This window comes from Musca autumnalis, unplaced genomic scaffold (genome assembly GCF_047663935.1).
Source record: "Musca autumnalis isolate F117 unplaced genomic scaffold, ASM4766393v1 scaffold_6, whole genome shotgun sequence".
NCBI classification, from domain to species: Eukaryota; Metazoa; Arthropoda; class Insecta; order Diptera; family Muscidae; genus Musca; species Musca autumnalis.
In genome coordinates this window covers 4587870-4600897 of record NW_027412199.1, presented here as the reverse complement: position 1 = coordinate 4600897, position 13028 = coordinate 4587870, and the positions used below count along the sequence as shown (strand labels likewise).

The 13028-nt window shown below is 33.8% G+C and overlaps 1 protein-coding gene and 1 long non-coding RNA gene across 7 annotated transcripts in view; both read right to left on the bottom strand.

The window, feature by feature from the left end:
• Positions 1–13028, bottom strand: part of Ca-alpha1D (Ca[2+]-channel protein alpha[[1]] subunit D) — a 1669376-nt gene that overhangs the window by 237389 nt on the left and 1418959 nt on the right. The window lies entirely within an intron of this gene.
• Positions 4833–5398, bottom strand: LOC141388115 (uncharacterized). The gene is made up of 2 exons (XR_012408727.1): positions 4972–5398; positions 4833–4893 (listed from the first exon to the last, which is right to left on the bottom strand). It is a non-coding gene; the product is annotated as an uncharacterized lncRNA (long non-coding RNA).

The window sequence follows — 13028 nt, the reverse complement described above, 5'->3', positions numbered from 1 at the left end:
GTAATGTGAAATTTAAGGTTCGTATGGCTCGCAACATTTCTCCACCAGAGTTTTAGCTATAATTATAAACCGAAATATCTGTAATGTTACATTACAAATTCTTAGGGGTCACAATACTACTCCACTAAAAATCGGTCACAATAGGTCTATGTTTAGGTATAGATCCCATATAACATTACCCCCCGATTTTCGGTATTTTGAGAGTTTTAACTGTACTACCCGTAACATGACATTTGAAATAGGTCCGTGCTTTGAAATTGAACCTATATAACGGTACCTCCCGATTTTCAGTAATTTCAGTATTTTAGCTAAATTTGAGATTCACAGTAGTTACAATTAGACATTTTTAATATAGTTCTACTTTTTGGTACAGACCCAACGTTGCCGAAAATTTTTGATCGGAAAATCGTCAATAAAATTTGGAAAATAGTAAAAATCGGAACATAGCCCAAAACTAGGTTTGGTTACCGCTTAATGTAAATTTTTCGCTTACAGTTATGACAATGAGACTGACTACATATGATATACAACCCACAGCAGTAAAGTTGACTTAATCTCATTTAAATACTGCTATAAAAAAGCTTCCAGCAGATGAATGTTTCGTCTATGGCTATCGAGTTTGCAACAATTCAGCAATGTAAATACACTGCAGTTTTGAATGACAGCTTTGCCCAAATGTCACCTGATTGACTGTTAGACCGTTCATATCTTTCAGTCATGACTAACTAACTGCCCTCGTACAAACAAATGTTGTACATACTTTTGGGTGTGGTTTGGTCTCTGGAAAATCCACTTATTAAAAACACATTTGGTAAATTATCAGCTCTCCAGCAGGCAAAGAAAGTTATAGTACGTTTATATATAACAGGATTTAACAAACTCACTGGGTTTCAAATGTCAATTCCTTTGAGTATACGTCAAATAAATCCCCATTAAGAAGGTTAACCCTGCAAAAGGCTATAATATAAACATGGTCTTATAATTTTTTTTGTATTATTTGATTAGCTTATTGACCTTTGGTACTTTAGCAAATAAAACAAGGAGGTTTATTGCTTTTTTTTCCCAACGTTTCGTCACTTTCTTGGTAATGTCATCAGGGGAAATCGTCTATTAAATAAAATAAAATATTTCACAATTTCTTCAGTGCGAGAATGATCTTAGAATTGCCAATAATTTTAAACTTACAATCCCAGCGAAAAGTTTGCCTCCAAAGAGGCACTTAAATGATATGTACAAGTGATTTGGAAGTGCATCAAATTATGCATTTTCACTCATGATTTTTACAAGGGAGTGACCCCGGAAAGAGGCACTCCATTGCACCGCATTTTAACTGACCCTTTGGCATTGCATTTTAACTGAACCTTTGGCACTGCATTTTAACTGACCCTTTGGCATTGCATTTTAACTGACCCTTTGGGGTAGAATAGGAGGCAGTCCAGAGCACGTGTTTTGAATAACAAAATAAAATGCATTTATTATTTGTGTAAAACAAAAATATTAATAACTTTATTAAATTAACATTATGAAAATTCTCTATTGAATTCAATAGCAAACATGTGTGTTCCTTCACTCTTTATTTAATCCAAGCTTAAGTACTTTTGCTTCTTCTGCTAAATGGGTTTGATATTGTCTTCCCATCACCAGTTAAGATTTCGACATGTACTCCAACAGCACCCCATTGGGAAATTTTCTTCTCGTGAGTTACCGGAAAAATGTTCACAAATTAAATATTATTTAGTTTGTATTAACAAATGTTTAGAAATGTTAACGCGATTATCTCTTTTATTCCGCTGCCTGTAGAGATGTATAAACTGATTTATGTACATGTAGGGATCTCTAACAACTGCCAATAAAATGTAGTGAATGGAGTGCCTTTTGCACGACTCCGTTTGCACTGCATCCGGATGCTGTTAAATTGTGAGGAATTGGAGTGCCTTTTTCACGACTCCGTTGAACTGCCTCCGGATGTTCTTAAAATGTGACGAATGGATGTGATTCTTTGGATTGCATCCAAATGCGGTTAAAATGTGAGGAATGGAGTGCCTTTTTCACGACTCCGTTTGAACTGCATAAAAACATGCCGTGAAAGAACTAGTCTACATTGCACTACTTCCAATTTATTTTGCTGGGATATTATTATAAGGCGTGTTTTCATTAAATCTTATATTTAAAACATAAAAGACAATTCACACGACTTAGAACTAATATCACAGCGGGTTACTTTATTGCGATTCCATAACTGCAGCTTATATTGTCAGTATCTTCTTTCATGTTTATCGTTCTGTCAATGTTTTTTTGGATATGTAAGCTTTCTATAATCAGTCTCTTCTTTTAATTTCTCTCTTTATCTATTATTTGCACATTGTCAAAATCTGGAGAGTGACCTGTTTTGAGAACATGTTGTGCTAGCGCTGTTGTTTCCTTTTGTTTTTCTATGTCTAGCTTGTGTTCAGTCATTCGTGTACTCAGAGTTCTTTTTGTTGTTCCGATGTAAATCTTATTACATTTCTCTTCTGGTTTACCTTTGCATTCAATTTGGTAGACCACATTGCTTTGTTGTTGTTTTTCTATAGGTGTTTTTGTATTCGTAAATAATGTGCGTAATGTTGTGTTTGGTTTGTATGCAAAGCTGGCATTGTTGTTATTTATTATTTGACGTAGGTGATAACTGTCAAAAAGGCCAGGAATATATGGAACACTGTAAAATTTTTTAGGTGATGAGTTTTCCTTTGTCGTCATTGAATTGTCTTCTACTTTTTTGATTTTTCTCTTTGTTTCTTCTATTAAATTATTTATGATTTTTGTTGGAAAGCTGTTATTTTTCAAAATGTTTGTTGCCGCCATTGTATTCTTGCTGTGGAATTGTTCGTCACTAATAGATAAAACACGATAAATGAGATTTTTGGCTGTGTTAAGTATTTGTGTCTTTGGTTGTGTTGCGTTGAAATTGATTAGTTTTCCAGATGAAGTTTCTTTCGAGTACCAATCAAAAACTATTTTATTTCCCTCTCTCTGTAGCTTAGTATCCAGATATGAAAAATTTGATCTTGTTGTGGTACTTGTTCATTGTAGATAGGATTTCATCTGTTTCGTCTTTCTTAATAATAGCTAAAATATCATCTACATACTTATTAATGTATTTGATATTTATGTCCTTTTTTCGATGTTCAGCTATGGCGTCGTCAAGTAGGTGATCCAAAACAATATCCGCTATGGTAGGCGACAGTGGGTTCCCCATGGGCATGCCAAAAACTTGATTATATATTTTTCCGTCGAAATTAAAATAGTTATTATCCTTTAAACAGAATTGTAAAAGTTTGAGGAATAGTTTTTTGGGAATGTTTGTGTATTTTCTGACTTGCTCCCATTTTGCCATTATTATATTTATTGCAGTGTGAACCGGTATGTTGGTGAATAAGGACACTACATCAAATGAGACTAAGATATCACCGTCATCTAGCTTTATATTTCTTAATTTATTCTTCAGGTCTGTTGAATTTTTGATGTTATATTCTTTAGATATAATATTTTTCAGTATATTTCCCATGTATTTTGATAACTGGTAGCAGGGAACATTAGTCGAAGAGACGATCGGTCTTAATGGCACGTCAGGTTTGTGTATTTTCGGCAGTCCGTAGATTCGAGGTGCATTAGCTGCGGAACTTTGTAATTTCATTTTTTCTAAATATGTGATGTGTTCATTTTTGTATAATTCTGAGACCAGGTTATTGTTTATTCGTTGTAGTCTTGTAGTCGGGTCATTTCTTTGTATTTTGTATGTAGATTTATCCTGTAGGAGTATTCCCATTTTGTTATTGTAGTCTGTTTTATACATCGCCACTGTTTTGTTGCCCTTATTTGCTTGTAATATAATAATATCTTTGTGTTCTTTGAGAAAAGTCTTTGTTTTTTCATAAATTGTTGTAATGAAGCGTTCCTTTTGGTTATATTTTGTGTTCCTTTTGAAATTATTAATTCTGTTTGCTATTTTTGTTCTACATAATTCTTTTTCAGCATCATCTACGTCAAGTATGCATTGTTCGATGTCGGTTATTGCGTGAATTGTCGAGAAATTAGATTTATTAATAGGCAATGCGAACTTTTTCCCAAGTGATAGAAGCCACTTGCACTCAAATGGGAAATCTATGTTAGTTTTATTTTCAAACCAATGTGTGTTGTATGTAAAACCAAATTTATTGAACATAATTTCTTTCAGTGTTGCTAATTTTCTATTTTGTTTGTCTGCTAGGTTATTCTTTATGGCGTTCATTCTGTTATTTTGTTTTTGTTTAAATGTCAAGTAATCACTTGTGTTCAAGATAGATTCTAAGTGGAATTCAATGCGTTGTACAATTTTGGTGGTAGCTTTGATGTCTGTGTTAGTTTGTGAAATTTCCAAATTCAGAATTTTTGTGTGAAAATTTCTTTCAATTTTGGAGTATTGTTGTTGTGCTGTGTTATTGTGGAATAATTGCTTTACCTTAGTTGTTGTGTGTTGTGTGTGGTTAGGGATGACACCATAGCTTCTGCATTCTAGTAGGAATTTTAATCTGAGTTGTTGTTGTGTTAGCCTTTTTAGTTCATTGCAGTATTGCTTCATGCTGTGGCAAGTGTTGTTGTCATATTTTAGTGTTATGTGTTTGAAGTAGCCCTTCATTATGGTCTCGTTCTGGTGAAATGTGTATTTTATAATATTTAATATGTGTTTTTTTCCGGCTGGCTATCCGTTGTGTGTTTGTGTTGTTTTTTATTTTGGTCAAATGTTGTTAATTTTTTTGTATTATTTGATTAGCTTATTGACCTTTGGTACTTTAGCAAATAAAACAAGGAGGTTTATTGCTTTTTTTCCCAACGTTTCGTCACTTTCTTGGTAACGTCATCAGGGGAAATCGTCTATTAAATAAAATAAAATATTTCACAATTTCTTCAGTGCGAGAATGATCTTAGAATTGCCAATAATTTTAAACTTACAATATTATTATAAGGCGTGTTTTCATTAAATCTTATATTTAAAACATAAAAGACAATTCACACGACTTAGAACTAATATCACAGCGGGTTACTTTATTGCGATTCCATAACTGCAGCTTATATTGTCAGTATCTTCTTTCATGTTTATCGTTCTGTCAATGTTTTTTTGGATATGTAAGCTTTCTATAATCAGTCTCTTCTTTTCATTTCTCTCTTTATCTATTATTTGCACATTGTCAAAATCTGGAGAGTGACCTGTGTTGAGAACATGTTGTGCTAGCGCTGTTGTTTCCTTTTGTTTTTCTATGTCTAGCTTGTGTTCAGTCATTCGTGTACTCAGAGTTCTTTTTGTTGTTCCGATGTAAATCTTATTACATTTCTCTTCTGGTTTACCTTTGCATTCAATTTGGTAGACCACATTGCTTTGTTGTTGTTTTTCTATAGGTGTTCTTGTATTCGTAAATAATGTGCGTAATGTTGTGTTTGGTTTGTATGCAAAGCTGGCATTGTTGTTATTTATTATTTGACGTAGGTGATAACTGTCAAAAAGGCCAGGAATATATGGAACACTGTAAAATTTTTTAGGTGATGAGTTTTCCTTTGTCGTCATTGAATTGTCTTCTTCTTTTTTGATTTTTCTCTTTGTTTCTTCTATTAAATTATTTATGATTTTTGTTGGAAAGCTGTTATTTTTCAAAATGTTTGTTGCTGCCATTGTATTCTTGCTGTGGAATTGTTCGTCACTAATAGATAAAACACGATAAATGAGATTTTTGGCTGTGTTAAGTATTTGTGTCTTTGGTTGTGTTGCGTTGAAATTGATTAGTCTTCCAGATGAAGTTTCTTTCGAGTACCAATCAAAAACTATTTTATTTCCCTCTCTCTGTAGCTTAGTATCCAGATATGATATTGTGTTGTCCTTTTCTATTTCTATTGTAAATTTGATCTTGTTGTGGTACTTGTTCATTGTAGATAGGATTTCATCTGTTTCGTCTTTCTTAATAATAGCTAAAATATCATCTACATACTTATTAATGTATTTGATCTTTTACTCTTGTGCATACGACTGTGTATTACACACACACACATGTCGTTGCACACAAAGGGTAGAAAAGACCACTTGAATGATGGGACAAGCAGCATTTTAATGTTCTAAGAATAGATAAAAATTATTGTTATGTTGCATTAGGTTAAATTAGATTGTTCGTAAGTAGTTCGTAGGTGTAATATTTATGAATAAATCAGTGTCTTACGAGCACTCACTAAGAATGGACGTCCGCGTCTTTCCTTTTTTACAGCTCTCTTAAAAAGCACAGAAAGCTCGATTCCTACATTTTCCACAACGATATAGGTATACGATTTTCATCTATTAACAATCCTAAACGAAAAAGAATTTTGGCAATAACATTAATCCATTTTTCATATACATACATATGTGTATTTGAAATATGGATGCACCTTTTTATTATTAAATATGTATGAGAGTTTTGCTACAGATTTTAAAGCTTTATTCTGCAGTCTTTGTATTGGCTTTTGTACTTTGTATTTCTATGCCCTTCAAAAGAAGCCATTAATTAATGTCAGGGACGTACGCAGGGGGGGGGGGGGGCAAGGGGGGCCCTGGCCCCCCACCCCCTTAGTTGGTTTGATCTGACTAGATTTTTTGAGCTACTTTAACATATTTTTACGTTTTTTCTCTAAAATAATTTTTTGTTTTTGAAATTTCAAATGAAAACTTATATTGTTCTGAAGGTTATGTACTGAAAATGTACTTTATTAAGAAGTTGTCTAAGAAATATTTAAACCTTTTTTCTTTAAATACTCTTTTTGAGAGAAACTTCCAGTAAAACTGAATTCCTTCTTTTGCCCCAAGTCAGTGTTGTGGAATTCTGTAATGAATATAAAGGCCTTGAGGCTTTAAACTCATTGCGTATTCAAAACGTTTACAAATTCAGTATTGTACGGATTAGAAGTACATGAAAGGAAATGTCTATTGGACAATATGTACGACATATCAAGGTTTCTCTGTGGAGTATATCTCGAAAAACAATTAGAAACTTGTTTTACTGTCTTAATCAAAATTTTGTATTCCTATTTTATATCAACTTATTTCTAAATATTGTGAGAAAGTAATGGAGAAAAATTTATTAATTTATTGTTGTGTATCATAAAGTGATAATATCTGCTATAAATAGCATGCACATCTGATTTTTTTCCAATTTGCAATTTGTATTGTATGTCATGGCGCTCTTGAACCAACTTTAAGTGAAAGAAGGTTACACCTGTTTTTATTGGTGGTTCATAGATGAGAAAAATAAAAAACAACAAAATCGCCGAAGCGCTTTTTAAATAAATCGCGGTCAAAGTTCAAATTTTTTGGGGTTTTTTAGTTTTTTTTTTATGATTTTGCTGTGAAATGGAACTAAAGAAAATTGCAGTGAAAATTCTCTATAATATTGTCCTTTATGATATTTTCGTAGGTTTCATTTCACTGACTGTATCGTCTTAAACTTATATATCTCAAAAATGGTACTACCTAGAAAAAAAATTGCGAATGCCAATCTTGTAGAGAATTTTAGCAGCTATAAGATTTTTTTCTAGTCCCATTTCGATAAGACTTGCCGTTTTCAAACAAATCGCGAAAACTTAAAAACTTTGGCCGTGATTTATTTAAAAATCCCTGCAGCGATTATTTCTTAGTTTTGGATTTTTCTCATCTATGAACATTGCTGTTTTAGAACCCGCAGAAATTCCCAGTTGTAAACTCCTTTCATTTAACGTTGGTTCACGAGCACCGTGATAGTGTACCCTCAGCCGTTAGGCTAATGATAAAAATGTACCTCAGCGAAATAATGATTTGACGAAACCCGCGTCAAACAATTTGGAGTTGATTTATTCCAGTTCATCCGAACAGATCAATAGATTTGGTCCAAATTTTGGATCTCCCAATATTTTATCCAAACTTTAAGTCATATCGGTCCACTCCTTGGACATTTTCCCCGCAAGACTTCAAAAAGTTTCCCTATAATCTTGAGCACAATAACTCTCGAAAGTCCAAATCGATTTTTGTGAGACATAGATTAGGTTTGAATATGGATTATATCGATCAACTCTTTCAGGTTCCTCCAACACAAATTTTCAATTATTCGGGACAACATCTTCGGATACATCCCTCACAAAATTCAACATAAGTGTAGTTTAAGGGCTATTCGAAGAGTCATTGCACATTTTGACCAATGGTACTCCTTGCTGTCTTGTTTACAGTGATATCGTATTTTTCGTGAGTAAATCCATGGTTATGTCAGGAGTGGTCCAAAAGCTCTAAATCTTACGGCGACTAACTAAATTGACGGCTTGACACCATAACTATCAAAAGGAATGACTTCCAAAATGGACTATATCAGTCGATTCTTTAAGGTATCTTCTGTACAAAAGTGCAAAACATTTGGGCTTTCTTTAAGCCAAATTTTTGAGCACAACATAAGCATTTATCCGCAACGCCAACAATCGTGAAATTGTATACCCCAAATATTATCCATATTATCTGAAACTTCCTGGATATACAATTAATAAAAAAAAATTTTTGGCTATGTAGCCCGTATTCGATTCGATATTAAAGTTTCAACTCACACAGGCTGTCACTTTTTAATTGTTTTCCGGAAAACAAAAGTTATGAATTTTCATAAGTTTGCCTCTGCTGTGCCGACAGAAGTGATTGGTCTTTGGAAAGTTTTTAATGTCATCGAGTCCATAAACTTCTAGTCGTACAATTCAGATATTAATAAGTGGCAACAACAACCATTGAGGTATCAGATGGAGTTTTTCGACTTAACCCATTTTTTCGGGACTATCAAACGGTACTGCGTGTTGGATTCGGAGTCTATGAGTCGTTGATTGTATCGCCCGGCTCTTGATAAAAATTTTGTTCTTTTTTAATGTAATTTTCTGAGTTTTTAGTTGGATTTTACGGACTCTATCGCTTTTGGTAAAATAGTAAAGTTTTGGTGTCATTAAAGAAAATTATTTTCTTGCAATAATAAAAAAACTAATTTTAATGGGACTGAAATTAGTGTTTGATATCTGGATATGTACTTTAAAGAAGAAAAGGCTTTCGGGCCGAACTGTTTATATCCTCCAACCACTGTATATCTCTATTTGACATATTCGCGATTGCAATCCCTGTATTCGAAGGTGGATCTATTTTCACCACTTTTTGCTTGGAGGTTCTCCCTCAAAAGGATTTCCAAAATCCATTTTACTTACGATATTTTTAAAAATTATGCTAATTGCCTTGAATTATAGAAAATCTTTCGAAAGCTATTTTCTGTGGGATTTAGAACCCAAAATGCCAAATAAGAGGTAATGTAATTGCTTCAATTCCGTTTGGTTACGTGTTCTAATTACAACACTATAGTTGTGTTTTGGCCTTAAATCAAACATGACAAACAAAGCTGACGGCGTTGATTACAAAAGCTATCAGCTTTGTATTCTTATAGTCTGACATTTCGAGAAAGAAAATTTCTTCACTTTTTTCACATCAACCGGCAAAAACAGTAATAAGTGCTAGAACAAAATATACATACATTAAAGTGACTCAAAAGTAAATAGTGGAAATCCAGTGCCTATCGCCATCCCCATACCCTTTATTAAATACGGCTATAATCAACAATAAAAGGAATTCAGTGTAAAACATAAGAAAACAAGCCTTTTCATTAATCGGAAGTGGGAAAGAAGTTGCCTGATACTGCGCACACCATCTGAGCATTAACCACAGGTATTCCCGAAAAGCATAGTGGTGCAAACATTGGTCCTCGGCCTACAACGCCAGCAAATAATTTAAGGTGCGTATGTATAAATTTTTTATCCTGTGTTTCGTGAATTTAAAAATGTGTTCCCCGCTGGAAGTGTGTTTCATACGATGATGTACAACAAAAGCCATACTTTATTGAAGGTTAAATTAGCATCCAACAAATATACATATGTACATACAAAACGGTACATGAATAGTAAATAGAATCCGTATGCAGTTGAGAGCATTGCTAAACATAATATAAAAGAGTACATAAAGGGAATGTGTCACCATCTTTGTTTAACATAAATAAGGAATCAGTTTGGTTTGGTTACTTATGTACCAGTATATTAGCGTGGCTCGTAAACGGGTGGTAGAAAAATAATTTTTTTAAAGAAAAATTTCTGAACTGTGAAACATTGTATGTTGTCTCCCTTAATATGTGTATGAATTCATGAATGCTGATTTATAATGACTGTGACTTATTGAAATTGGAGCCAAGAGTTTTTTCCTCTCAAAGTTATAAGATATAAAGAATTATTACAGTGTTTTTGTTAATATTTCTCAATTTAAACACAAGAAAATATTTAATGGAATGCCGGCTTTGTTGAAAAGAAGAAATATTATCGATATTTGTGCCTCAAAATAATAAGAACAACTCAGTGAAATTAAAATTTTGCATTCGAGTCGTACTGTTCTTCTTGGTAGAGATTGTTCTTACTTGTCAAGTACCAAGCTGGAGGTTATGTTAATATTCTCGGCATCTTTCCTACTGATTAAAATATTGTGCGTAGGTAAACTCTACAACGTTTAAGATTTCTGTGTTCCGTGAAGCATTTTTTACAAATTATGAACGTTTTTGGTAACTTTTATGGGACTAAGAAGTATTTAGAGCTAAAGAGAAACCCGATTCAGTGTCTCGTTTAAAGTTTGGGAATCCCAGTAAATAATTTTGCTTGAAAAAAGAGAATATATTACACTTCAGTTAGATATTTAAATTGCTTGGAAATATAAACGACTTGGTGATAATAACCTATATTATATTTCAATTGGTATTTACTTGCATGTTAAGTATATCTGGTCTTTTCATAACTTCAGTCTCGTGGCTGCAGATGTAAATGTTTAACAAAATAAGTTGGTTCGTTTGTGACAACTTTGGCAAAGTAAGAGAAATTGTTGTATGAGTTCTAGCAAAAAGGGTCTGTAGCTCGAATTTAGTGTATTTTATTGTATAATTTGCATTGTGGTATAACCGAAAATGAGTACTGAGAATTTTGAAGAGGTTCTGGAAGAAAATCGTTGATAAAGAGGCCCGTACAGAAACAGTGGCTCAAAAGCAGAAAATGTAGGTACATGTACCCCCATGTGATACAGCAATATTTCGTGGTGACTACGTTTCGTGGCCCACATTTAGAGACCTGTTCACAGCAATCTTCATAAACAACACAGGATTGAGTGCTGTTGAAAAATTATTTTACTTGTTTCAGAAAACTGACGGTGAGGCTAGGGAGATTAACAGAAATATAGCTCTAACCGCAGAAAACTTTGATATCGCATGGGCGAATTTAAAAAATCAATACGAAAACAAACGTGTTTTAATCAACAGTCAGTTAAAGCTTCTTTTCAACATGGCCTCTTGCCAATCTGAATGTTCTACTGAAGTAAAAAGATTGCAGAGAGATGTGAATAATTGCATTTCCATTTTGAAATTATACGAGATCGACATACGCTCATGGGATCCTATTTTTGTTTTTCTGTGTTCCTCAAAACTTTCTGAACAAACATTAAATCTTTGGGAGCAATCAGTAAAGAGTAAAACTGAAGTCCCGTCCTGGAAAGAAATGAATGAATTTCTGACCGATAGATATCACGCCTTAGAAAGCGTATCAGATATTATAACCACGAATGCTCTGTGGCCCAATAATTCAAGGAATGTCTCTCATAGAAGTCATCAAACCAGTGTTAACATAAAAAGTCAAAAAGCTTATCATTCTAAAGTGGAGATCCCACAATGCAAACTGTGTAGGGAAGCTCACAAAATTAGCTCTTGTACCAAGTTTCTTGCAATGGATCAAAAAGAAAGAGCATCAACTCTCAGAAAGTTTAAATTTTGCTTTAATTGCTTGAAGGTAGGACACTAGTATGTAAATTGTACAAGTCCAAATGGTTGCTCGAAGTGTCAGAAAAAACATCACACTTTGTTGCATAGAGACTTCGTCAAGAAGATTACTCAAAATCAACAAAAAGTTCTACCACATGTCTCAAGTCAATCAAATTCCTCAAATAATGATAATATACAGTCCACGGAAGTACGAAATACTCTTGTGACGGTGCAAAATCATCATACTACAGCAACAAAAAAGGTGATGTTAGCTACTGCATGGGTTGATATTTGTCATTTTGGCTCAACTTATAGAGTTCGAGCATTGATAGACCCATGTTCTGACGAGACTTTTATTTCTGAAAGAATTCAAAAGCTTCTAAAGTTACCAACTGTCCCTATAGCAGCTGAGGTGACAGGCTTGGGAGGAGAAGTTGTTAGTAGAACTAACAAGATGGCTTCTTTTGAAATAAGTTCGAAGATAGATTCCAATATTTCACTTAAAGTAGAAGCTTTAGTTGTGTCTCATGTTACTGGAAACATTCCTACACACTCTCTTTGTGAACAGGCAATGTCGAATCTGCCAAAACTGGACTATGCAGATCCAGATTTTTACAAAAGTGGCCAGATCGACATATTATTGGGTGGAGATTTGTATCCCAGCATACTGAAAGGAGGAGTACGGCATGAGATAGTTGATACACTTGTGGCTCAGGCGACAATATTTGGTTGGATCGTAACTGGTCCATCTGGTAAGAGAATTCAAAATTTCAATACTAGAGTCTCTTATTCTGAGAAATTGTCAATAGACGAACAACTAGCTAAGTTCTGGGAATTAGAAGAGGTGTCCCACAAGAAATTGTTATCAGAAGATGACAAAAAGTGTGAAGCTATATACTGCTCTACGACAAAAAGAAACGTAGATGGTCGATATGTTGTAGACCTGCCATTTAAGCCCCAAGCTGAGCCAGTAGGTCCTAATAGATTCATAGCAATCAGACAGTTTTTGAGAAATGAGAAGTCCTTATTAAAAAATCCAGAGTACAAGAAGCTATATGATGACGTCATTAAAGAATATATATCGCTAGGGCACATGCAAAGAGTAAAAGACGAAGACAGTACTTCAGGATACTATTTGCCTCATCATGGAGTGTTTAAGCCTGAGAG